Source organism: Canis lupus, chromosome 33, assembly GCF_048164855.1.
Source record: "Canis lupus baileyi chromosome 33, mCanLup2.hap1, whole genome shotgun sequence".
NCBI lineage: Eukaryota > Metazoa > Chordata > Mammalia > Carnivora > Canidae > Canis > Canis lupus.
In genome coordinates, this window is record NC_132870.1 from 4,804,470 (window position 1) to 4,828,020 (window position 23,551).

The 23,551-nt window shown below is 35.7% G+C and overlaps 1 protein-coding gene and 2 long non-coding RNA genes across 21 annotated transcripts in view; 2 read left to right on the forward strand and 1 right to left on the reverse strand.

Annotated features, from left to right (window-relative positions):
* Window positions 1-23,551, forward strand: part of CFAP299 (cilia and flagella associated protein 299) — a 628,121-nt gene that overhangs the window by 185,116 nt on the left and 419,454 nt on the right. The gene's annotated exons all lie outside the window — the stretch shown is intronic.
* LOC140623900 (uncharacterized) lies at window positions 1,847-16,561 on the reverse strand. Its single transcript, XR_012023432.1, has 4 exons — window positions 16,423-16,561; window positions 11,290-11,456; window positions 8,384-8,459; window positions 1,847-3,614 (listed from the first exon to the last, which is right to left on the reverse strand). It is a non-coding gene; the product is annotated as an uncharacterized lncRNA (long non-coding RNA).
* On the forward strand, window positions 10,944-13,405 carry LOC140623901 (uncharacterized). The gene is made up of 2 exons (XR_012023433.1): window positions 10,944-11,826; window positions 13,247-13,405. It is a non-coding gene; the product is annotated as an uncharacterized lncRNA (long non-coding RNA).

Here is a 23,551-nt window from a genome sequence, read left to right on the forward strand (position 1 = left end):
TTGAAGAAGAACAGAACAGATTAAAAGCTAAAGTGCTATGCTGATATTCTTTTCAGTTTTCATTTCTCCCAATTTGAGGTTCTCCTTTATGTGGCCAAAGAACCCTGACTCTTAAGGCTGGACTGAGCTCAACCTTGTATATGAAAGGATGAGCCCTCAGTTGTCTATATCTGGACATAGACAGCCCTAGGACCCTGAGGCTTGTTTCTCACCAGAACACATTAAGCTTTCCCAGTAGAGATTGGCGCCTGTTTGCTGAGAACTTGAGGATATTAAGACTCTCACTGATGATCACTTGCCCCTGGATGGATAACTACTAGACACCTATCACTTGCCCAGTGTTCCCATAATTTATTTTTTGAATCCCCTATCTTTTCCTTTACTTTATTATTTAAATCCTTTGAAAAAATGAACTCATGTCGCCCTTGAAGTAGATTCTTCAATATTTATTTATCATTTGGGTTCACCCATGTCTCCCTTAAGAACCAGAAGTCATCCTGGACTCTTTCCATAACCCCATTCACAATCTCTGGTCAATTACCAACATCTGCCAATATTATATCATAAATATCTCCAGAACGTATTTTCTCCTATGCATCTTTAATACATTTCCCTAATTCCACTCTTCCAAAACACTGCTCTGACCTCCTTTATTTGTTTCCTTAGGGGGCTGTCTTAACAAAGTACCATATATTGAATGACTTAAAACAACGGAATTTTTTTGTCTCACAGTTTTGAAGGATAGAAAGCTGAAATTAAAATATTGGTAGTGTTAATTCCTTCTGAGGGGTCTGAGGGAGAATCTGTTATATGCCTCTCCCCTAATTTCTGATGGTGGCCAGCAATCCTTTGATGTTCCTTGGCTTGTAGATGCATACATAAATCTCTTCCCAATTAAGGACTGAAATCAACTTGGGTGATTTTTTCATACTAATCCACAGGTGTCTGAGAACATAGTAATAGGAATCAAATCATGCACTACTGAGTTTTATAACAGCCAAGGTTTGGGATTAACCCTGGAATACTCAATTCTTTTGAAACTCAATAGTGGATGAGCTCATTGAAGGAAAGTACAGCCTAGAAGGGAAGAACCTAAGACAAGTTTTGGAAGAACTCAAACTTTTGTGTAATATAGTCCTTTTTCTTCTACTTTCCTTGCAATTCCATCTTTGGGTTGATCTTTCTCTACCTACCCATAAAATGTTGACCTTCCTGAAGGCTCAAGGCTCAATTCTAAATTGTCTTGACTTTTTACTATGCTTTTGTCTAGACAGTTTAATCCATGCCCACCTACTCATACATACATCATCTACACAAAAATGTATAAATTAATTATCTAGTTCAGTTTATCAGCCTTAACATTATTGAAATTTTGTGAGTTTGGGGGCAGGTAAGGAGATCTGTCTTGTGTATTATGGAATGTTTGGCAACTTCTTGGCTTCTCCCACTCAACCTCAGTAATAACCCTCAGTTGTGACAATTAAAAAAAAAATGTTTCTAGACATTGTTAAATGTTCCCGAGGGGCAAAATCACTACTGACCTAACCTGAGGCATCTCTTGCGCTCCAGCCCCATAAATATAATTGTCTAATTGGCATGCCTTTTATGTATCTTGAGGAACTTCAAATTCAACATGCCCAAAGCAAAACTCACTGTGGAACCCCTGCCTCTAAACTTGCATGTTTATCATTACTTGTTCATTAATTGACCCACACTGGTTATGCAAGCCAGAACCTAGGTATCATCTCCCTTTATCTATATGTACTATTGTCATATAACAAATTACCACAAATATAGCAGCTTAGAGCAGCACACATTTATTATGTGATAGTTTCTGTGGGTCCGGACACAGCTTAGTTGGTTCATCTGCTGAGGATCCCATAAAGCAGCAGTCAGGGTGTCAGCAGGGCTTTACTCTCATCTGAGGGCTTGACTAGAGAAGAATATACTTTAGGGTCTTTTTGGTTCTTAGTAAAATTCATTTCCTTGTGGCTGTATGACTGAGGACCCTGGCTGTTTGCTGATTATTGTGTGGAGACTGTCCTCAGGCCCTAGAGGCTGCCTACAGTTCTCTACCACCTGGCCCTCTCTATAAGCAGTTTTCATTATGGCATTTGGTTCTTCAAGGCTGTCAAAAGGAATCCCTCCTTTTCAGTTTGTTAAGACTATCTTCTATGACATAATGTAATAAAGAGTGAAATCCCATTACTTTTGCCATATTCTGTTGGTTAGAAGCAAGTCATAAATTTTACCTGTACTCAAGGAAAGTAGATTATATAAAAGCATGACTTATTGTGGGTCATCTTAGCATGTTACTGCCCTAGTAGAAAACCAGTGCATCACCAACATCTGTGATTCTCATCTTAGCATGTTTATTCATTTCTATTACATTCTGTCACCTTTTCTATCTTTATTGTGTCATCATAATTTACCTTGATTGTTGCAGTATCTTCTTTAATGAGTTTGTCTGTATCCAATCTGGCCTTCTCTAATCCATTCTCTACTACATAGCCAAGGTGATCTCCTTGGAATGCAAATAAGTTCATGTCCCATTCTTGCTTAGTTTTTTTCAAGGGCCTTCAAAAGCTCCACAGAATGTGGAGCTTATCAGAATTTACAAAGTCTCTGTATGTATTTCCTTCCTTAACCTAAAAAGATCTTATTACTCATCTTCACCCAGAGAAACTTTTTGACCTCTATGAATGTGAACTCCCCTTAGGATAAGTTTCTTCTCTTAGAGTTTATAGTGGTCCCCTTGTTATAAGTGAGTATATATTGAATTGAATAGTTTCTCTCTCTACCACTAGATGATAAAGTTTACAAAGGCAAGACTATGTCTGGTTTTGCTTACTATTTGGCCTCAGCATGAAGCATTATTCCTAGCACATAATACGTATTTATCTATCACCTCTCTCTCTCTCTCTCTCTCTCTTAGTAGATGAATAATTGATCAAAGAGATACTTCAGAAATTGTAGTCATATAATAGATATGGATACTTTAAGTTTGGTTTCTAATATTGACTGGTTCTAAAATAGGAATAGTTACATATATTCACTATTTAACAGTTATGTACTGTGCAATTTCTGTGGGTCAAGAGTCTGGGTGTAGCTTAGTTGGATCCTCTGTTTGGAGTCTGCTATGGTTTGGATTTCTTTTTAATTTTTATTTATTTATGATAGTCACAGAGAGAGAGAGAGAGAGAGGCAGAGACACAGGCAGAGGGAGAAGCAGGCTCCATGTACCGGGAGCCCGATGTGGGATTCGATCCCGGGTCTCCAGGATCGTGCCCTGGGCCAAAGGCAGGCGCCAAACTGCTGTGCCACCCAGGGATCCCATGGTTTGGATGTTGTGTCCGCAAAATTCATATGTTGAAGTCCTAAAACCCAAGCATGATGTTATTAGGAGGTGGGGCCTTTGCGAGTTGATAAATTGAGGAAACTGGAGTCTTCGTGGATGGAATTAGTGCCTTCTAAAAGAAGCTCCATAGAGATCCTGGGCTCCTTTCACCATGTGAAATACAGAGGGAAGACACCAGCTATGACCAGGAAGAGGGCTCTTGTCCAGAGAACATAACCATGCTGGTGCCTTGATCTTGGATTTCCAGCATCCAGAACTGTGAAAAATACATGTCTTTTATTTATAAGATACCCAGTCCATGGTGTTTTGTTATAGCCACCCAAACTGACTAAGACAGATTTTCACAAGGCTTCAATTAAATACTCAGCAAACTTCAACTGAGATTAATAGTGCAGCAATTTTGATCAATAAATTAAGAAAATGTATTCATTTGGAAAGTAGCTTGAAAGATGACTTTTTGGCACAAAAAGCAGAAAATTCATTATATAAAAAACATAAGGTCAAAGTGAAAAATAATTCTCTTTTGTCTTAAGACCCCAAATCTTTCCAAAACCCAGTTAAAAAGAATATTTTATGCAAATTCTACTAATACATATTAAATCAACATCATAAATCTGTAGAGACTAGTGACATATTTCTAATGGATACTTAATAAAGAAAAAATTTAATTTAAAAATCTATGTATCATCCTCAGCATCACTTTGTCCTAGCAATGAAAATGGAAGTAAAACCTTTTAAATATCCTAATGGTTTTTAGTGAGTGTAGATTTTTTATATCTGTACCCGCCCTATACTTTCACATTATAAATTCAAGTCAAATGAGGTATTTCCATTATTTAATTCCTGTGTTTGGTCCTCTTATTTCCATAAATAAGATTATTCTACAATTCATAAGGCATATGCTGTGATTCTAATGAAAACTAGTCAACTAACTGATATAGAAGCAGAATGGATTGACTTAGTTCTTTTATTACATCATGTTTTATATGTTTTTTAGTGCCCCGTCTAGCACTGTGCACATTCTAAGAGCCTAATATCTAGCTCTTGAATAAACACATAGATAAGGCTTTTATTTTAAGATGTTACAATTAATTCAGCAAAAAGTGTTTTGAACTTTTTCCATGTCTTTGTGAAGTGTAGTGGATGAGAACAAGACACCAGCTCTGTGACCTTAGAGCAGTTACTTAAATTTTCAAGCTACATTTTTCTCAAAGCTGGTATCTACGTCATCTATTATTATGAAGATAAAATGAGATAATGCACACAACTGCTTTTTCAGAGTACCTGGATCATGCCAAGCGTAATCAGGAAATATTAGAAACTGTTAATTGCTCTTTGCATAAACTTATCATCACTGCTCAGAAATGTGCTCCTCAGTGCCATATCATGCTTGTTTGACCTAAAATCACTGAGCACTTTCTAGTAAGAATTTTTAATTTTCACAGTAACATTTGTTTCTGTAAAAAAATATCCAATTCATATTGGAAGCAGTTTTCATGATAAATCAAGCTAGAAAGAGACAGGAGGATATTATAAGAATTTATCTGTGACCTTTTTCTATTTCCTGCATCTTTCCTTACAATGTCTGTGTGCCTGTAGGTATTGGAAATGAAGCAAAAGAAAGAAAGAAAGCATAGGGCCTTTTTAGTCTTCCTAAAATACCACTTCCATCACTTGCTACCTTTTATAAAAGCCCTTGCTGACTTTCTGCTGGTTAGAGGACAGTATGCAAAGTCAGAATCAGAGGTTGAAGGTAGAATTATTATTAGGCCATTCCCCATTTCTTTCACAGAATGATTACTATTTCCCTTATCTGCTGCCCTAGCAGGTCTGGTCTGTTTGGTTTTCCTTTTCACTGACAGCACATGCCCCGTCTCACTCTGCCCTTCCAGCCATTACTTTCTCCTTGTCTCGTGTGACCCCTCTTTTTCAGAATTTATTAGGTCTCTGTGGCTTCTTTCAATTGCTTTTGTTAGCAGTATGTGGAAACTTGAAAAGAATCAAACAAATATGAGAACAAAACCTATATGAGAAAGGTAGAACCCCAACATTCAGATTTGGGAGACTTTTATGTATTAGTAGCTTTCTCCTGCTGTTGTCAGGCACTTAAATACTAGGGAAACATTTGCTCTCATGTTCTTCATTACTGTATCTAGGAACCTCCAAATCTATTCGGGTTGACTAGGATCTTTTCATGTTCATATATCCACTGGCTATTGAATATCTCATCTTGAATTCATTCAAAATATATTTTTCCACACACCTACTATGTACCAGGAATTTTTCTAAGTGATGGAAATAGTGATCAAAGAGACTAATTTTTTTCACACATTTTTCATTCCATTTCATTTTATTTGTGTCATAAAGGCAATCAATACACAAATGCATAATACAATTTCAGGTAGTACTAGTATTATAAAGTAAAATGAGGATAATTAAATGACTAGAAAGTGATATTGTAGATATGTTCAGGACAGGTTTATGTGGGAAGACATCCCTTATAAGTGAATATAGGAACAAGCTATGCAGATATCCTGCACAGAGGGTTCCAGACAGAGGGAGGAAAATGTAAGGAAGCCCTGGGATGGGAGAATGCTTGGCTTGCTTGAGGAATGGCAAGGAGCACAGTGAGGGGGGCAAAGTCAGAGCTGCAAGAGTGCGGGAGTGAGGATGACATTACAGGCCATGCTAAGGCCTTTGGATTTTATTCTGTGTGAGGTGGGAGGTCATGGGAGGGCTTTGAGCCAAGCAATGACACAATCTGACTTAAGTTTAAAAGTATCACTCTGACTGCTATATTGAAAATCAATTGTGAAGGGACAAGGGAGTAAGCAAGAAGGCCAATTTAGAAGACTGTGCAGTAATCCCAGAGACAGATGTGGTGGCTTGGACTAGGATCAGAACAGAGGAAATGGTGAGAAGTGGTCAGGTCAGATTCTGGATATATTTTGAAGTTAGAGCCAATAGGATTTGCTTGTGGACTGGATGAGAAGAGACAAGGGTTCTTCCTGGATTTTAACCTTGAATACCTTATGGGAGTCTCTAAGACAATATATTCTAAACTAAACTCAATTCTCTCCACGTCTCACTCTTCTGGTATTTAAATTTCAGTGAATGGCATCACCATCTGCTCTGTGTCCCATGAAAGAAGGTAATATCCTTCTGTTATTTTACCATTTTTTCTCCTTTCTGGGTCTACCCAAACAATTCCCAAGTCCTACCATTTTCTACCGTATTGATCTCAAGTGAGATCTCTTTATCTTATTTTATCTTTATTTTATTTTTTTAAGATTTTATTTATCCAAAAAAAAAAAGATTTTATTTATCCATTCATGAGAGACACACAGAGAGAGACAGAGACACAGGCAGAGGGAAAAGCAAGCTCCACGCAGGGAGCCCGATGTGGGACTCGATCCTGGGACTCCAGGATCATGCCCCCGGCCGAAGGCAGGCGCCAAACCGCTGAGCCATCTAGTGATCCCCGAGATCATCATTCTTTACGCACTTATTTCAGGGCATGGAACTGGGTTACTCCCACGAGTTTCTTTGCTTGCCTTTAGAAAGCAAAATTGCCATCTGCTCACCACATGTAGCCAAAACAATCTTCCTAAAAGCTCATTGAAACATTTCAGTGATTCTCAGACTTTCTGTGATCTGGGGGCAGCTTGCCTTTCTTCTTCTCTCTTGGTGGGTTCTTCAGGCTCCCGTCAGTCACCTGCGCCTCTCTCTGACCATGTGTTCTTATGTATGGTCTTTTGCGACTGGTTCATTTTTAGAGTGTACTGCATCATATAAGATGAATTGTGTCCTTATTCTCTAAACATTAGCTTAGCATAATACAGATTTTCCAAAAAGTACTAAATGCTATTGTATGTGTTGGCTTGTTTATTTCCTGGCCATCTGCAATGATAGTTTTGCTTATTTCAAGTAGAGTTAATTTGCTTTTGAGTCTCACTGATACGGATTAATCATTGAAATCCAGTCCTCTCAGTGGCTAAGAAAAACACGTTTTTATCCTGAATTTTCTCAGAGAATTGTTTTAAAGAACTATTTTAGAGCTGTTATATTTAGTTTTTTTTTTTTCTTTTCTGGTTGCATAGAATGAAGGTAAGAACTCATTGTTCACCTGTGCTTTCTAACTATTTAGATACAATGCCTACCTTTTCTTGGCAAATGGAAGTTTTAAGAACCTAGTGGGGCAAAGGGAGTATTGCACTGACCTCTTCATACCCAGGAGATAATAGAGCAGACTTATAGACCCAAAGGAAGCAAGTGAAATATACACAAATTAACTATATTAAAATGATAGCATATTTTCCTTTTTGTAATACAGTACAAAATTTTAAAACACTTAACCTAAAAAAATTTTAAAAAGTAAAACACTTAACCTCTTGTTTTGAAAACAGTGTTTGAAGACATGGAGAAAAAAATGAATGTGACTTGAGGGAAGAAATTGTATCAGTCACTTAAGCTGAAATATTTTTCCCTATAGACTATAAATACTAATTTTTAAGATGCATGTGAGTTAGCCGAGCAGATCACACATTCAACTAGTGGGTAAAAATATTTATATGAAGTATGCAAGGAATTTGAACTTCCAGATGTTTGCTTTGGAATGTAGTTATAATGACATCACAAAAATATTTTGAAAATATATCTGTGACTGTGATTATAGTATTTCAAAAATTGAAATGCAGAGTTTCAAATATACTATGTAAATATTGGAGATTCTTTTCAGAAATAGTATTTGCAGATCTTCCATGACTTATGATGGGGTTATGTCCAGACAAACCCATTGTAAATTGAAAATATAGTAAGTCCAAATGAATTTAATAACCTGTCCTACTGAACAACAGAGCTTAGCCTAGCCTACCTTAAATGTGCTCAGAATACTTCCATTAGCCTACAGTTGCTCAGAATCATCTAACACAAAACCTAATTTTTACTAAAGTGTTGCTATCTCTTGTAATTTATAGAATAGTCAAAATGAAAAACAGAATGATTGTATGGGTATCAGTTATTTACCTTGGGGATTATCACATGGCTGTTGCTAACTGCTCCTGCCCAGCATCATGAGAGTATTGTACCGCATATTGCTAGCCTGGGAAGAGATACAAATTCAAAGTATGAGTAAAAAAACAAAAAGTATGGTTTCCATTGAATGTAATTTGCTTTTCCACCATTGTAAAGCTGAAAATATTAAGTCCAACTATCATAAGCTGGAGACCATCTGTATTTTTGTATAAGATACAGATACTTCCTGAAACAGTCAAGTGAAATGATTTTAAGGTACTTTAAAATAATTTGGGTACCCTGCTACCAAGAGGATATTTTCTGGAAGCTATCATTTGTAGAAATCACATTCAAAAGAGAGAATCATTTAATTAAGCCATAATCCAATTTTTTTGGTTTGCTTTGTGTGTGTGTGTGTGTGTGTGTGTGTGTGTCTTTTGCTATTTCTGAACTATAAGGCTTTTCCTGTTTTTTTTTTTTTATTTAAATAATGATGTCCATCAAGTCATTCGATAAATTTTTATTGAGTATCTCCTACATGCCAGCAATGTTCCACAGACAGGGATTCAGCAGTTAACAAAAGTTAAGTCCCAGCTTTCATGGAGGTTACTCTGTAGAGAGAAGAGAGACCATAAATGAGTGACAAGACATGTATTGTGTGCTACACAGTAGTAAAGGCAGTGGAGGAAAAGAAAGCTGGAAAGGTAGGTCCAATGCGCTAGAGAAGAGAGGATGTGCTGTCGTTTTTCATAGCATGTCAGGCAATGCCTAATTGATAAGGTTAAGAAGAAGTGAAGAAGACAGCAAAGCACATTTGGGGAGAAAGTGCTCCAGGGAGTGGAAGCAAGTGCAGAGGGAAACATGTGCTTCAAGGAGTGGCTAGAGTGAGTAAGTTAGGGAGCTGATAGGAAGTGAGATTCAAGATCTGTGGCCTGTGGGTAGACAGCAGCCTTTTGTGTTAATATACAAACTTGAAATTTGCTTCTGAAAAAAGATTAGGATCTTTTAGATGACTTAAAGTAAGGCAAATAAAAAGATTTACATTTTGAAAGCATGACTGTAGTGGTTGTTTTGAAAGGCAAAGGGGAAGTGGGGAGACCAGTTAGAAGACTAGTTTTATAATCTAGGCAAGAGATGAGGATGGCATGGGCCATGATGGTGAAAGGGTGGATGTAGAAAGCTCCAGCCAGATTCCAGACATACTTTGAAGGGAGCTTTCAAAAAATGGATGTGAAATGTGAGGGAAAGAAATCAAATTTTTAAAAAGTTTTACCTTTATACTTGAGTTTATACATTTTTTAATGCTTAGAGCATAATTTTAAATGTTTCTTAAATGTGAAACCAAGGGCTTGTTAATTTTACTAGTTTTTAATATTTTAGCTCTTGGCTCAAATATTTGTTTTCAACTGTCACATCCCAGGAAATTAGGCACCACCTGTAGCTGATACAGTTTTCCAATTTATAATTATAATAATTATAGTTTTTGTCATCTTTCAAAATTTACAGAGAAAAATCAGAAAGACTAGTGTACGAGACTGATAGTCAACTGATAGTGACCTATTTAATATCAATTCTATTTTTCATTAAAGATAGATCTCTGCTGTGATTCACGGTGATGGTGTGCTCAGCTAAAAAATATGTTACTAGCCTCTCTTACAACTAGATGTGGCCATGTGACCCAATTCTGGCCATTGCAAGAAGCAAGCAGAGGTGCACAAATTTCCTGCTAAGGTTCTAGGAAAGATTCTTTGAGACAAAGGTGACATGACGCTTTCTCCTATTGCCTTTTTTCTTCTACCTACTTAGATCTGAGATATTTTAAAATATCATTTGAGCATTTAGTTTTTTATTTTAATTCCGATAGAGTTAACATACAGTGTTCTGTTAGTTTCATGTGTACAATATAGTGATTCAGCTAATCCTCTTCATTACTCAGTGCTCATCTTGGTTAAGTGTCCACTTTAATCCCTGTCACCTATTTCACCCCTCCCCTCACCAGCCTCCCCTCTGGTGACCATTAGTTCGGTCTCTTATATAAGTTAAATACTTATATTTGTTAAATAATAGAACTTAGCATAAGGGAAAATGAGAGTTTTCTAGATACTTATTGCTAAATGTTGGGAAAAAGATTGTCAGAAGAGAACATGGTATTAAAAATAGTCATTAGTCCCTTGTAAATGTCCTGGCTTTTGTTCATGTCATTGCCACATTCTGGCACATAGATTAGAAAAGTATATTTATCTTGCTCAACCCTCAGTACTGTTGGGTAGAGTTAGGATTGTCTCTTTCCGTGTCCCTTAGTCATTGTGTGGTCTTGGGCCAGTTGGCTAATCCAGCTAAGCCTCAGTTTCCTCATCTGTAAAATAAGATTAATAATTACTTTCTCACTAGTTTCTTCCCAGGATTAAATGACATAGTATAGGTACATTTTATAAATCCCCTGAAATCCCGTAGCCTATGTCTGATACATGTTAAGAGCTAATTACATGTTAACTGATATTATCAATATTGTAGCTATTATTTCCGCTGATATTCAGAGCTCTGTATGTTGTTTGGCGAACACAGTGAAAAATTTTGCAAATTAAGTGTGAGTTGAACACATTGTTTATAAAGCAGGAAGGAAACTACACAGAGCTAAAGGGACCACAGGTCTTATAGAGTGGCATCAAGTGCAGCTGCCAAGAGAGTACAAAGGACCTCCCACGAGGAGAAACCTTGTGAATAGTGAAGTGTTCTTTCCCTTTTTCTTCTCATTTCTTTAGTGTCACTGGGCCAGGCATCCCAGTACTAACAAACATCTTAATAATTTACCATACTTTTGTTGTGTCTGTTTCCCATCCGACAATGTCTAAACCTTATGTATACTATGCCTTATTGAATTCCTTGAAAGTATTGTCTCCGTTTGAAAAGCTTTTCACCTGCTCTACTGTAATCCGAGTTGAGCAATCTCACAGGCTTGTCTGTAGAACAGGATTTACGAACTCATTAGAAATATTAAGTCCAGAGGCAAGCACAGGTGCACAACTTCTGGCTTCAGTTTCATTTGCATAATAGGAGCTGGGTAACTGAAGCTGTCACTGGTTACCTGGTTAAACACAAAAGATTAAAACACTATATTCAAGTATGGTTTCCCTAAATCTGTCTACATTTTACTCTTTACAAAGTTGAATGAATATTGTTAACATTTATTAGTATGCACAGGTGTGGAATTCTAGGATTCCTATTTATAAATTCTTTTACTGGAATGTCCCAGTCTCTTCTTTAGTCTTCATTTTTGACTCATCTAGCTAGAAAGGAAGTTTTTGCCACTAACTATTTTTTTTCTTTTTAAGGTGGATACCTTTTGCAATTTTAATTATAGAAGAGCGTTAACTCTTGGCAAAACAAAGCTACTGGGTTTCCTGCCTCAGAGAAACCTTTAAATAGGATTGGAGAAGATTCTAGGAACTAACTTTGTAAGAAGCAGTCATTTCTCACAGACTTTCAATATTTCAAACAAAAAGATATTTCAAAAAACCTTCTAATAATTTAGCAGTACATATTAGAAATGTTTTAATGAAAATGATTTCCACATCACATGTACATGTGCTTCAAGGATGTTCCTCATGGACTTATTTATAACATAAAATATTTAGGAGGCTTCCCACAATGAAGTGTAGAATTGAATATTAAGCTTTCTTTTGAAGTGGTGCTATACAAAACCTTCATATCCGAGGGATATATCCTTGACTTCTTAAGTAGGAAATTTAAAACAAAAAAAAACCCCAAATATGTTGTATAGTACTATATACAAATAATGGAAATATACATAAATATTGATTGGATTGAGTTCTATACATAGGCAAATACTATGATCACTGGTTTGTAATACCATGATTAATCATCACTATCTGTCATGGGCAAAGAAAGGGTATTAATGTCCTGAATGCTGTGTATTTAAAGTTATTGCCCAAAACAGTAAAAGTGGACATTTCTTGGTGGTGGAATGAAAGGGGATTTCATTTTTCTATTACCCTTGAGAAAACGGGTTTGTTATTTTTATAACATTAGAAATAATCCAGTAGAGTATTTTTAAGAAATTTCCCTTAAAAACCTAAATTATCCACGTTAAACAGATGACTAATTTTAAAAAGAAATCAACCAAAGTTTTCCTACCATACTTTTATTAAGGTTTAGAAAGTTGGGATTACTATTATAGCATTTCTGTATAAGGTGATTCCATTTCATCTAGCTTTTGGTAGTTTATGCTGGCTGGGGTTTAAGTACTTAAAAAGTTAAGTAGAACAAAGCATAATTAATCTTGGTAATTAGAAATAGAAATTATCTAAGATTTTTATGATTTTTTTAGAGCTTTACAAATTTACTTTTATTATTTTTATCTATAGAAATGATTTAGTGTAATATAAATTTTTCTACAATTTACTGATATTGTTGGCTTTTATTTAGTGATTCATGAATCAGGAAGAATCTAGTCTAAAAAACAAAAAGGAGTTTCAAAGAGTTGTATAAAGTGAGAGGTTTTTATAAAAGTCAAAAGTGAGCAGGAACAAAGAAGTTATACCATCATTTGCTGATTGGTTAAGGCAGGGTTGCTTCCCTTATGTGGAACAAAAGGAAGTCTGGGATTCAGGTCAAGGTGATGTGTGCTGAGCGGGCAGACACTGAATGCTTGATCAGGTCCTTCCTTTTCTGTGAGAGCCAAATGTAAAAAGTTAGTTAATTTTTAGTTTGCTGACATGGAGCATAGCATGAACAATTCTGTCTTGGGCCTAATTTGGTTATTTTAACAATAGCAATCCATTGAATATACATAAAAAAAATCTTGATTAAGTCCCAATAGTTCATTTTTGCTTTTGTTTCCCTTTGCCTTCATAGATGTATCTTGCAAGAAGTTGCTGTGGCCAAGTTCAAAAAGGGTGTTGCCTGTGTTCTCCTCTAGGATTTTGATGGAATCTTGTCTCACATTTAGATCTTTCAACCATTTTGAGTTTATCTTTGTGTATGGTGTAAGAGAATGGTCCAGTTTCATTCTTCTGCATGTGGCTGTCCAATTTTTCCCAGCACCATTTATTGAAGAGACTGTCCTTTTTCCAGTGGATAGTCTTTCTTCTTTGTAGAAAATTAATTGACCATAGAGTTGAGAGCCCATTTCTGGGTTCTCTATTCTGTTCCATTGATCTGTGTGTCTGTTTCTGTGCCAGTACCACACTGTCTTGATGACCACAGCTTTGTAGTACAACCTGAAATCTGGCATTGTGATGCCCCTGGCCATGGTTTTCTTTTCCAATATTCCCCTGGCTATTTGCAGTCTTTTCTGATTCCACACAAATCTTAAGATTATTTGTTCCAACTCTAAAGAAAGTTCATGGTATTTTGATAAGGATTGCATTGAATGGGTAAATTGCCCTGGGTAGCATTGACATTTTCACAATATTAATTCTTCCAATCCATGAGGATGGAATATTTTTCCATCTCTTTGTGTCTTCCTCAATTGCTTTCAGAAGTGTTCTGTAGTTTTTAGGGTATAGGTCCTTTACCTCTTTGGTTAGGTTCATTCCTAGGTATCTCATGCTTTTGGGTGCAAAGCCTCTGCATAGCAAAAGAAACAGTCAACAAAACTAAAAGACAACCTACAGAATGGGAGAAGATATTTGCAAATGACATATCAGATAAAGGGCTAGTATCCAAGATCTATAAAGAACCTATTAAACTCAACACCAAAGAAACAAACCAAATCATGATATGAGCAGAAGACATGAATAGAAATTTCACAGAGGAAGACATAGACATGGCCAACAAGCACATGAGGAAATGCTCTGCATCACTGGCCATCAGGGAAATACAAACCAAAACTACAATGAGATACCATCTCACACCAGTGAGAATGGGGAAAATTAACAAGACAGGAAACAACAAATGTTGGAGAGGATGTGGAGATAGGGGAACCCTCTTGCACTGTTGGTGGGAATGTGAACTGCTGCAGCTACTCTGGAAAACTGTGTGGAGGTTCCTCAAACAGTTAAAAATAGAGCTACTGTATGATCCAGCAATTGCACTACTGGGGATTTACCCCAAAGATACAGATGCAGTGAAAAACCAAGACACCTGCACCCCGATGTTCATAGCAGCAATGTCCATAATAGCCAAATGGTGGGAAGAGCCACGATGTCCTTCGACAGATGAATGGATAAAGAAGATGTGGTCTTTATGTATACAATGGAATATTACTCAGCCATCAGAAATGACACATACCCACCATTTGCTTTGACATGGATAGAACTAGAGGGTATCATGCTGAATGAAGTAAGTCAATCAGAGGACAATAATCATATGGTTTCATTCATACAGGAATATAAAAAGTCATGAAAGTGATTATAGGGGAAAGGTGGGAAAATGAGTGGGAAAAATCAGAGAGGGAGACAGAACATGAGAGACTCCCTACTCTGGGGAATGAACAAAGGGGTAATGGAAGGGGAGGTGGGTGGGGGGATGGGGTGACTGGGTGACGGCCACTGATGGGGGCACTTGACCTGATGTACATTGGGTCTCATGCTATATGTTGGCAAATCGAACTCCAATAAAAAATATACAAAAAAATAACAATTTTGTATTTTTATGTCTGGAATAAAAAGATTTTCTTTTCTTATTTCAGAAAGTTAATCATAGGTTCATGTGAAAGAAATGTCACCAAAATAAAGGCATTTGCTTTTACTAACACAGTTACAGGACAAAGATGTTTTAAGAAAACTATGAGTGATGTCCTCTGGTTTACAGAAAATAAATGAATTTCTTGATCAGCATTTTAATTGAATATGGACTCCCCCCTTTTCAATGTAAATACATTAAAACCATTGAACAATAGGAGTAATTAGAGATAGATTTATAAGAATATTAAGAAGTCTTTTTAAAATTCCAGATTCAGCAGATCTTTTTCACCTGATTTCTGATTAATAAAAATGATAAGGATTGAAAGAGAACTTTCATCCCATCCCGGTGCTAGTCCTGGATGAGATGATGTGATATAACTTACATGACAGAGGAAAGAGACTCATAGTTTAGCCACTTTGTGGGTGTGCCTTTCCCAGTAAGTTGAGTCATCTTCAAACTGGGTAGGGCAGGGATCCCTGGGTGGCGCAGCGGTTTGGCGCCTGCCTTTGGCCCAGGGCGCTATCCTGGAGACCCGTGATGGAATCCCACGTCGGGCTCCCGGTGCGTGGAGCCTGCTTCTCCCTCTGCCTGTGTCTCTGCCTCTCTCTCTTTCTCTGTGTGTGACTATCATAAATAAATAAAAATAAAAATAAATAAAAGCTCATTTCTTTAAAAAAAAAACAAACTGGGTAGGGCAAAGTTCACATCGTAAAAATATAAAAAGAAGGAGACATGTTTTCCGATTCTCATTTCTCAGCCCCTACACAACTAACAGGTTAGGAGGTTGAATAAAGTGGTCATTCTGCTTGCAGAATCATCTCTAAGAATGGGAGACCTGAAAGAACACCCCATCCCAGTTTTCCAAATGAGAAGATGAGTTCAATTTCAGAAATTCTAGACTGAGAAGCTTTAAGTCAACCCCTAGCTGTGTTTTGGAATATAAACCACTGATTGATGAACAAGTGAAAGGGAGACGTTAACAATTGAAGAGAAACTTGATTCACAGGGAACAAGAATCTTAAACTCTTTTCCTATTTTGATAAATTTACTAGCTTCGTTGTCATTCATTTAGCCTTGTGCTTTATTTTATTTTATTTTTTATTTTTATGTTTTTAAAAAGATTTTATTTATTTATTCATGTAAGACACAGAGAAAGAGGCAGAGACATACCAGGGGGAGAAGCAAGCTCCCTGTGGAGAGCTTGATGCGAGAGATACCATAACCCTGGGATCCTACTCTGAACCAAAGGCAGACGCTCAACTACTGAGCCACCCAGGTGCCCCTAGTCTTGTGTTTTAATGGGATGTGACTGAACCTTGCAAATACCTTGGGCAATTAGTTAAAGTGACTTTAGGGTTTCGTAAGACCTATATGTGTCAATAGGGGGTGATGTTCATGCTTACAGGTATGGATCACAGATGGTCTCCCATTGTATCCTCGATTGATCACCTGGTGATTGATCACCAGAGTATAAATCTGAATTGTGAGAATTTAATTTGTTAGGAAATATTTACAGATTAAAAGTCATTCAGAGGTGGATCATCAAGCTCATGAGAGCTCTAGAACCATTGTATGTTCTAGAAGGTGTTAAGGAACTGTTGATATTTAGCATAAAGAACTAAGGTATAAGGTGATCACATACAAACTGTTTTCAAATAGTTGAAGATTTACCTGATGGACAGACATAATTATGGGGTTAGGAAAACAAAACCAGAAGCAGTAGGTGGTAGTTAAAGGGAGGAAAATTTAAACTCAGTGTTAGGGACTATTTTGTAGTCATTAGAACTGCTCCACAGTGGGATAAATGGCCTTCAAAAATTCTCTGCCTTTAAAAAAAAATCTCTGCCTTTGAAAATATTGCAACAGAATCTGTACTACTGCCTTTCAAAGATGTCACTAAGTGGATTCCTACACTGGGTAGGCATCTTTAGATTCTCTGATTTTATGATTCTGTAATTTTGTTTTACATACACAAATCTGCATAATTATTTCACCAGATAACTCTGAATCATGATATCATTTAAAATCTTTTAATTATACTACTCTTAAGTTTCATCAGGTGAAGAGTGTTTTATTAACAGAGATTAAGAGAGAATGCTATGTCTTCCCATAGCTCTTAGATTAAGGTACTTTAAAACCTGATGCATATGCAAAAGAGTTCACATTTCTCCATGAATTTCTTTTTTTTTTTAATCTGAGAGATTTTATTTATTTATTTATTTATTTATTTATTTATTTATTTATTTATGAGAGATAGAGAGAGAGGCAGAGACATAGGCAGAGGGAGAAGCAGGCAGTGACATAGGCAGCAGGGAGCCCCATGCAGAACTCAATCCCAGGACCCCAGGATCACACCTGAGCCAAAGGCAGGGGTTCAACCACTGAGCCACCTAAGTGCCCCCATTGTGAATTTCTTAGTGGGTTTTTAGTCAGCATCACAGATTTGTGGCTATCTCAAAATCAATGACAACTTTAAAGGACCTATTGGTGGGCAGCTCTGGTGGCTCAGTGGTTTAGCGTCGCTTTCAGCCCAGGGCATGATCCTGGAAACCCGGGATCAAGTCCCACATCAGGCTCTCTGCATGGAGCCTGTTTCTTCCTCTGCCTGTGTCTCTGCCTCTCTCTCTGTGTCTCTCATGAATAAATAAATAAAATCTTTAAAAAAAAATAAAGGACCTATTGGTGGTTTTCCTAAATTGGATTTTGCTATAATTTCTCTTACTAAATTTAATTAACTGAAAACTTTATACTAATATAATGATCTCATTTACAAATGAGATAATACTGGTTATTTTTCATATTTGTGGCTATACAAAATCTTTGGAACACTTGTCCTGTATCTGGACAGTTCTTCAGATTTATATGACTTGGGCTTCTGTTCTAAAATTTGTATCCTGGAATTTGTTTCAATTCGGTATGAGAAGGTAACAGACAAAGAGATAATTACCTTTGAAAGAAGAATTTATCATTTACATTTTCTAAGGGAAGGGAGTATGACATAGTGTGCAGGGCCACACTGGAGAAGCACTAGGTTTTGTCTACAAGCAAAAGTAAGAGTGGGGGGCAGAGCATGACCAGAGCCTTTATTGTGTTTTTCATGGGAAAGACAAGGCAGGGCAAGGGAAATGCTTAGGATTGGGTAGGTTGAATAACATCAGGCTCTGGGCAACATGGGTAGTCTCTGGTTGTTCAGTGTGCCACTTTGGATGATTTAGGGCAGAAGAAATATAGGCTTGGTTTAAGAGTTAGATAAAGGAGATGGTTGGGAGTCTAGAGTCCCAGTTGGTTTTTGAGTTTGTAATATAATCTCTATATGCTCATGAAAGCTGGATCATAAAGGAGATATAAACAATTTTGGTTATTAATTTGGCTCTGTAGTTAGTGGGTATCAATAGACAATAGACAGAACTGAGACAAATACAGAATTTAAGAAAACATAGAATACTTCCCTACAGTAGAAGCCAAAGATCATATTCCTAGCCTGTCATGCTGTTAGGGCATAAACATGTGACTTCAGTTTGATTAATCAATGCATTGCAAGAGATTTGGATTTGGAGGTGATGGAAGCAAGAACATTGGGAATATTTCTTTTGGTAAGTAAAGCATTTAGTTCTTGGGGGCAACAGTAGAGAATATTCTGGAGTTCATTCTTAGTATTTTGGGTATAAGGTATAGAGTCCCTAAAAGCTGCAATGTCTTGACCAAGTGTGAGGCAATATTGTTTTTGCCAAAGCAGTCATTTTGATTGAGCATTTTCCAGCAGTTTCTCAGTCTGGATTTCTGACCTTCTTTGAAGTTCTGTATGCTCTTTAAGATTCTTTGATAAATTACATTTATGCTTAACCTACCCAGAATGTATTCGGTTGTATACACCTAAGAACATTGAGGTATATGGTGAATTTATAGTAGCTTGTGTCTTTCTGAAAAATTTTTAATAAACAGAGAACACAAACATAAATAGTTGAAGATATATTTAATTATGTTACTTAGGTATGAATATCAATAAAATAATTATGGTTTGAATATAAGCAGCAACTCTACCATATGAGGAAATGGAGAAGCAGATTAATAACATATGACTGTGTAATTCCAATGTCCCAAACAAGGGCAAAAAAAAAAAAAGTAGACAGTTTAACTAATAAACTGCAATCATAAATGTTGACTTTTATGATTATTTTGATGACACAAGAGATTGGAGGAAAATGACTCTATAATGAGCAACTTTAGCCAGAAACCAAGACTAGGTCTGTCTGTAACAGAGAGAGGAAGAACGGACTGGTGATCATACATCAGGGTATCCAGCACCAGCCTACACATGAGTAGCAAACTAGAAAGCTCTAAAAGTTCAAATAAGAGGGCTGGAGTGTATATTTTCTCTGTCTGTAGATTTTATTTCCATGATGTAAAGTAAATATTGTGTACTTGAAACATAGAAATAATGATGAGTTCTTAATACCTCACAAATGGCCCCAAGTAATGTTTTTTCAGTGCCATATAAGAAACCTTTGTAGTGATGAGTGGGGAGCTATCTGAGAAACACTTTCAACTTTTGCAAAGCTCTCTTATGTTCCTTTGATGGGGATTTTTTATACTTGATAATTATCAGAGCAGCTAACCACAGAGAAGGATCAGAGAAGCAGATGATTCAATTCTTGCTCTGATCTTTATGTCCTAGTCAAATTAAAACCTTGTTACAAAAGAGAAATTTGCTTCCCTTAAGACATTTAGTAATATATTTTCCCCTTTCTGAAAAACATGATGGAGAAATTATTTTACGTGCTTTAGTCATAATATGAACAGAAAATAAATATTTCATATGACAGAAAAGATAATTGTGAGAAATAATATACATGAAGTTTATTTCTAACTTTCCTTAGACATTGTTGAAATGTAATTTCTCTGTTTATGTGTATTCCATATAAACTTGGTTAAGCTTATTTGAATTCTTCATTTCCATGTTGCTTCATTGTGGTTGGTAGTTCTGATCATTATGAGGATTAAACATTTTTTTTTCAAAGAAACAGATGGGTTAATTCAATCAAATCTATAAATGTGTGGAAGATATATATGAGTATTTTCCTTCTTAGCATTATGTTAGGTAAGGGAACTTTAGAATATTTTTGATGTCGTATTATATACCATCTCTACAGGTTTATTTGGTGTACACTGTACCTCATAGCTTTTATCAAACTCTCTTCTAATTATTTGTTTAATGTTCTGTCTTCTCCCATTGCATTTATAACCTTTTATGGGAAGGGACTATATATTATCACATTTCTTCTAATTCTTAACAGAGTAACTGATGCAGTAGGTGATTCATATAATAATTCATTCTGTTCTCAAGTATTTATTGAAGCACTCTGCTACTCTTTGAGTGGAAAGAGTTAAGGAAAGTAAATAAGGTTCTTGGTCTCACTAGATTGAGTTCAGTGAGGATAATAGACATTTAATAAGCACAAAAATAAATGTTATAATGCTATAAAGAAAAAGAAAGGGATTCTAAGTGAATTTATGGGAACTCTAAAATAATGTGGTAGGTATTCCAAGTAGTTTAGATATTATCATGGTACTAGGCCACTGCTGAGCCACTGGCGAATGATGAAAAAGGAAATCAAGGACAGAAGGTGTATCATAAGAAAAATAAGAAAAAAATCCATTGTAAAACATGAGAGCTAAGCTCTTAAATCTCCATCTGTCTAATATGGAAACTCTAAGATACAAGAGGCTCTGGTAGTATGACTACAATGCATTTTTGTCTTATCTCTCTGAGGAGAACCTTACCATCTCATCTCTGTGTGAGTTCGTGTGAATTACGATTTTGATAGGATACGATTATTTGCTTAACTCATTCTTCCCCTCATATTACCATCTGGTGTGAGAACATTTTAATCTGCTGCATTTCCAAATGCCATGATTAATTTTCATTGAAATTGTGTAATAAGACCCTGTATGACTCAGATTAGAATGGAGATCAGAGAGGACTCTCTCAGGATCTGATGTTTAAGCTGTCATGTTATAGATAAGCAGGAATTAGAGAGACAAAATAAAACAAATCCCAGGTAGAATTTTCAGCAAAGAAAGTATTTTGTATGAAGACCTAAGGTGAGAAAGATGTCACCTGTTTTAAGAACTATACATGGCCAGTGTGTTCAGACGTTAGTGGGAAGAGAGTGGCAAGAAACATCTTGCAAAGTCTTTCATGACAGGTTTATTATTTTTATGTTTTATTCTAAATTCTACAGGAAACAATTAAAGGGCTTTGATCAGGTAAGGAACACATATGCACACATTTTTTAGGGTTCAATGAGGAAAATTAATTGGAGAGTTAAATTTGAGACACCAGCTAAGATACTACTGTAATATTTAACATAAATGATGATGATGGGTTGGATTTAGAGTATTGCTGAAGAAGACAGAGGAAATTGAATGCATCTTGGTAAGACTTTGGTGTAGAGAGGAAGACCATGTGAGTTCAACTATTAAAAAGTTTACAGGGATGCCTGGGTGGCTCAGTAGTTGAGTGTCTGCCTCCGGCTCAGGGTGTGATCCCATCCCTGGTTTTGGGAATGAGTCCCCATCAGGCTCCCTGCATGGGGCCAGCTTCTCCCTCTGCCTATGTCTCTGCCTCTCTCTGCCTGTGTCTCTCATAAATAAATAAATAAAATCTTTAAAAAAATTAAATTTTTAAAACAGAATTTCCAAAAACAAAGATGTTTATGTTTATACTTGTTGCACGTATGTTAATGGATGTTCTGTGAAATGACAAAAGTGATTCTTTGGTGAAATAAATTTTGGAAACACTGAGTTTAGGCAAGATTAAAGAGGTTTCTTCACTATAAGACTTTTCACTGCCTTTAAAAAATATGGCAGTGTGCAATGTGGAGTTTCAGCAGATGACAGTGGAAACTCCTGATGGAATTCTTGTAGGCTTAGTCTCTTACTGAACATACTTTGTGATTTGCTGCTTGTAGCAGCAAATGAGCTACCATAGAAACATATTTAATAGTTCATATTAAATATGTATTTTAATGAATACTTTTAGTTGATGGAAAGTATATATTTATGTGTTTTGGGAATTGAGAGGAGAAGGGATTTTGGAAAAAACATTGAAAGTACAATATAATTTTTAATAACTTTATTAAACAGAAAAAAGTTTATGTATTATAAAATTCACTTTGTACTTGCTGCAAAGCAAAAGAAAGAAGTGAAAATTTATCTGTACAAATTATTTTTTGTGAATTTCTTTCTCTGGTCATTCAAACTCCTTACTCATTACGAGTTCTCTAAATAATATAGTCATTTTTATATTATACAGAATTTAAAAGTCTATTAAATGCCATTATAATTTAAATATTATATAGTGACTATATATAGTAGGATAAAACAAATGCAGCCACTTAAAGTTTCACACACTCCAGGCCTGATCTGTCCATCAACATTAAGTTTTGTTTATCTATTCAGCAATCATTTATTGTGCTTAAACCTGTACTTGCACGTGTGGCATATAAAATTATGAAAAAGACATGACAGTTATGTTATCTCTAGAAAACATTTAGCCAACATTAGTATTTATTGATTGATAATAAGTACAGGTTATCCCATTATGATTTATTTGATTCAGCTGAATCCTGAGACAGCATATTGAACTCTTTCCTTCATATATTTAAATATGCACTTGTCTACATATGTTTGGCTGATCTGATATAGGCAGATTACACCTTAATATATAATTTTATAATTTATACCCATAATAAACTATAATTTAATGCTTAAATATCTTTTGGGTTTTGCTTGGGTAATATCTTCTTATTTAAGTGGCTTAAAAATAGATTGTTTTATTATTTATTATTATTAATTAGTCATATCAAAAATGTTGGAGTTTGGCCCCGTGTCTCTTCTTTTAACCTCTACCACTCTTATCCTAATATAAACATTATCCCTAACTTAACTTCATTTTAGTTAACATTAACTAATCATTCACTATGATTCAAACTGTAGCAATGTATAAAATTTAGACTTTATAAATATTAAAAAGTATTAGATGCACATTTCTAAAATCATAAAATATTATGGATAGAAATTGCTTCTTCATATATATTGAACTATGCTATAACTACATAGGGAGAGCTTCTCAGTTAAATATTTTCCCTTTCTTGGAAGTGATGGGTTTTTTAAATTTAGCAGAAAGCTGATAAAGTAACTTTAAAATATATATACACATATATTTATATAAATATATACACATATAGTTAACATACATATATATTCACACATATGTATATATATGTATGTATAGTTAATTCTGGATAAGTGACATTGGCCATGCTTCTGGTAACTCTGTTAACTGAAACATTCGTGCCAATATTTGGTCAGGTGTGCACTTATAGTATAAGCCAAAATTCTGATAACCGTAGAACTGTTCAACTAAACTATGTGAGCAATAATAATATATTTTAAAAATCATTTACTCTGTGGAGGTTCAAATATCTTATAGTAAGTGTAGTTTTTACAATTACTTGTTCATTTTATTAA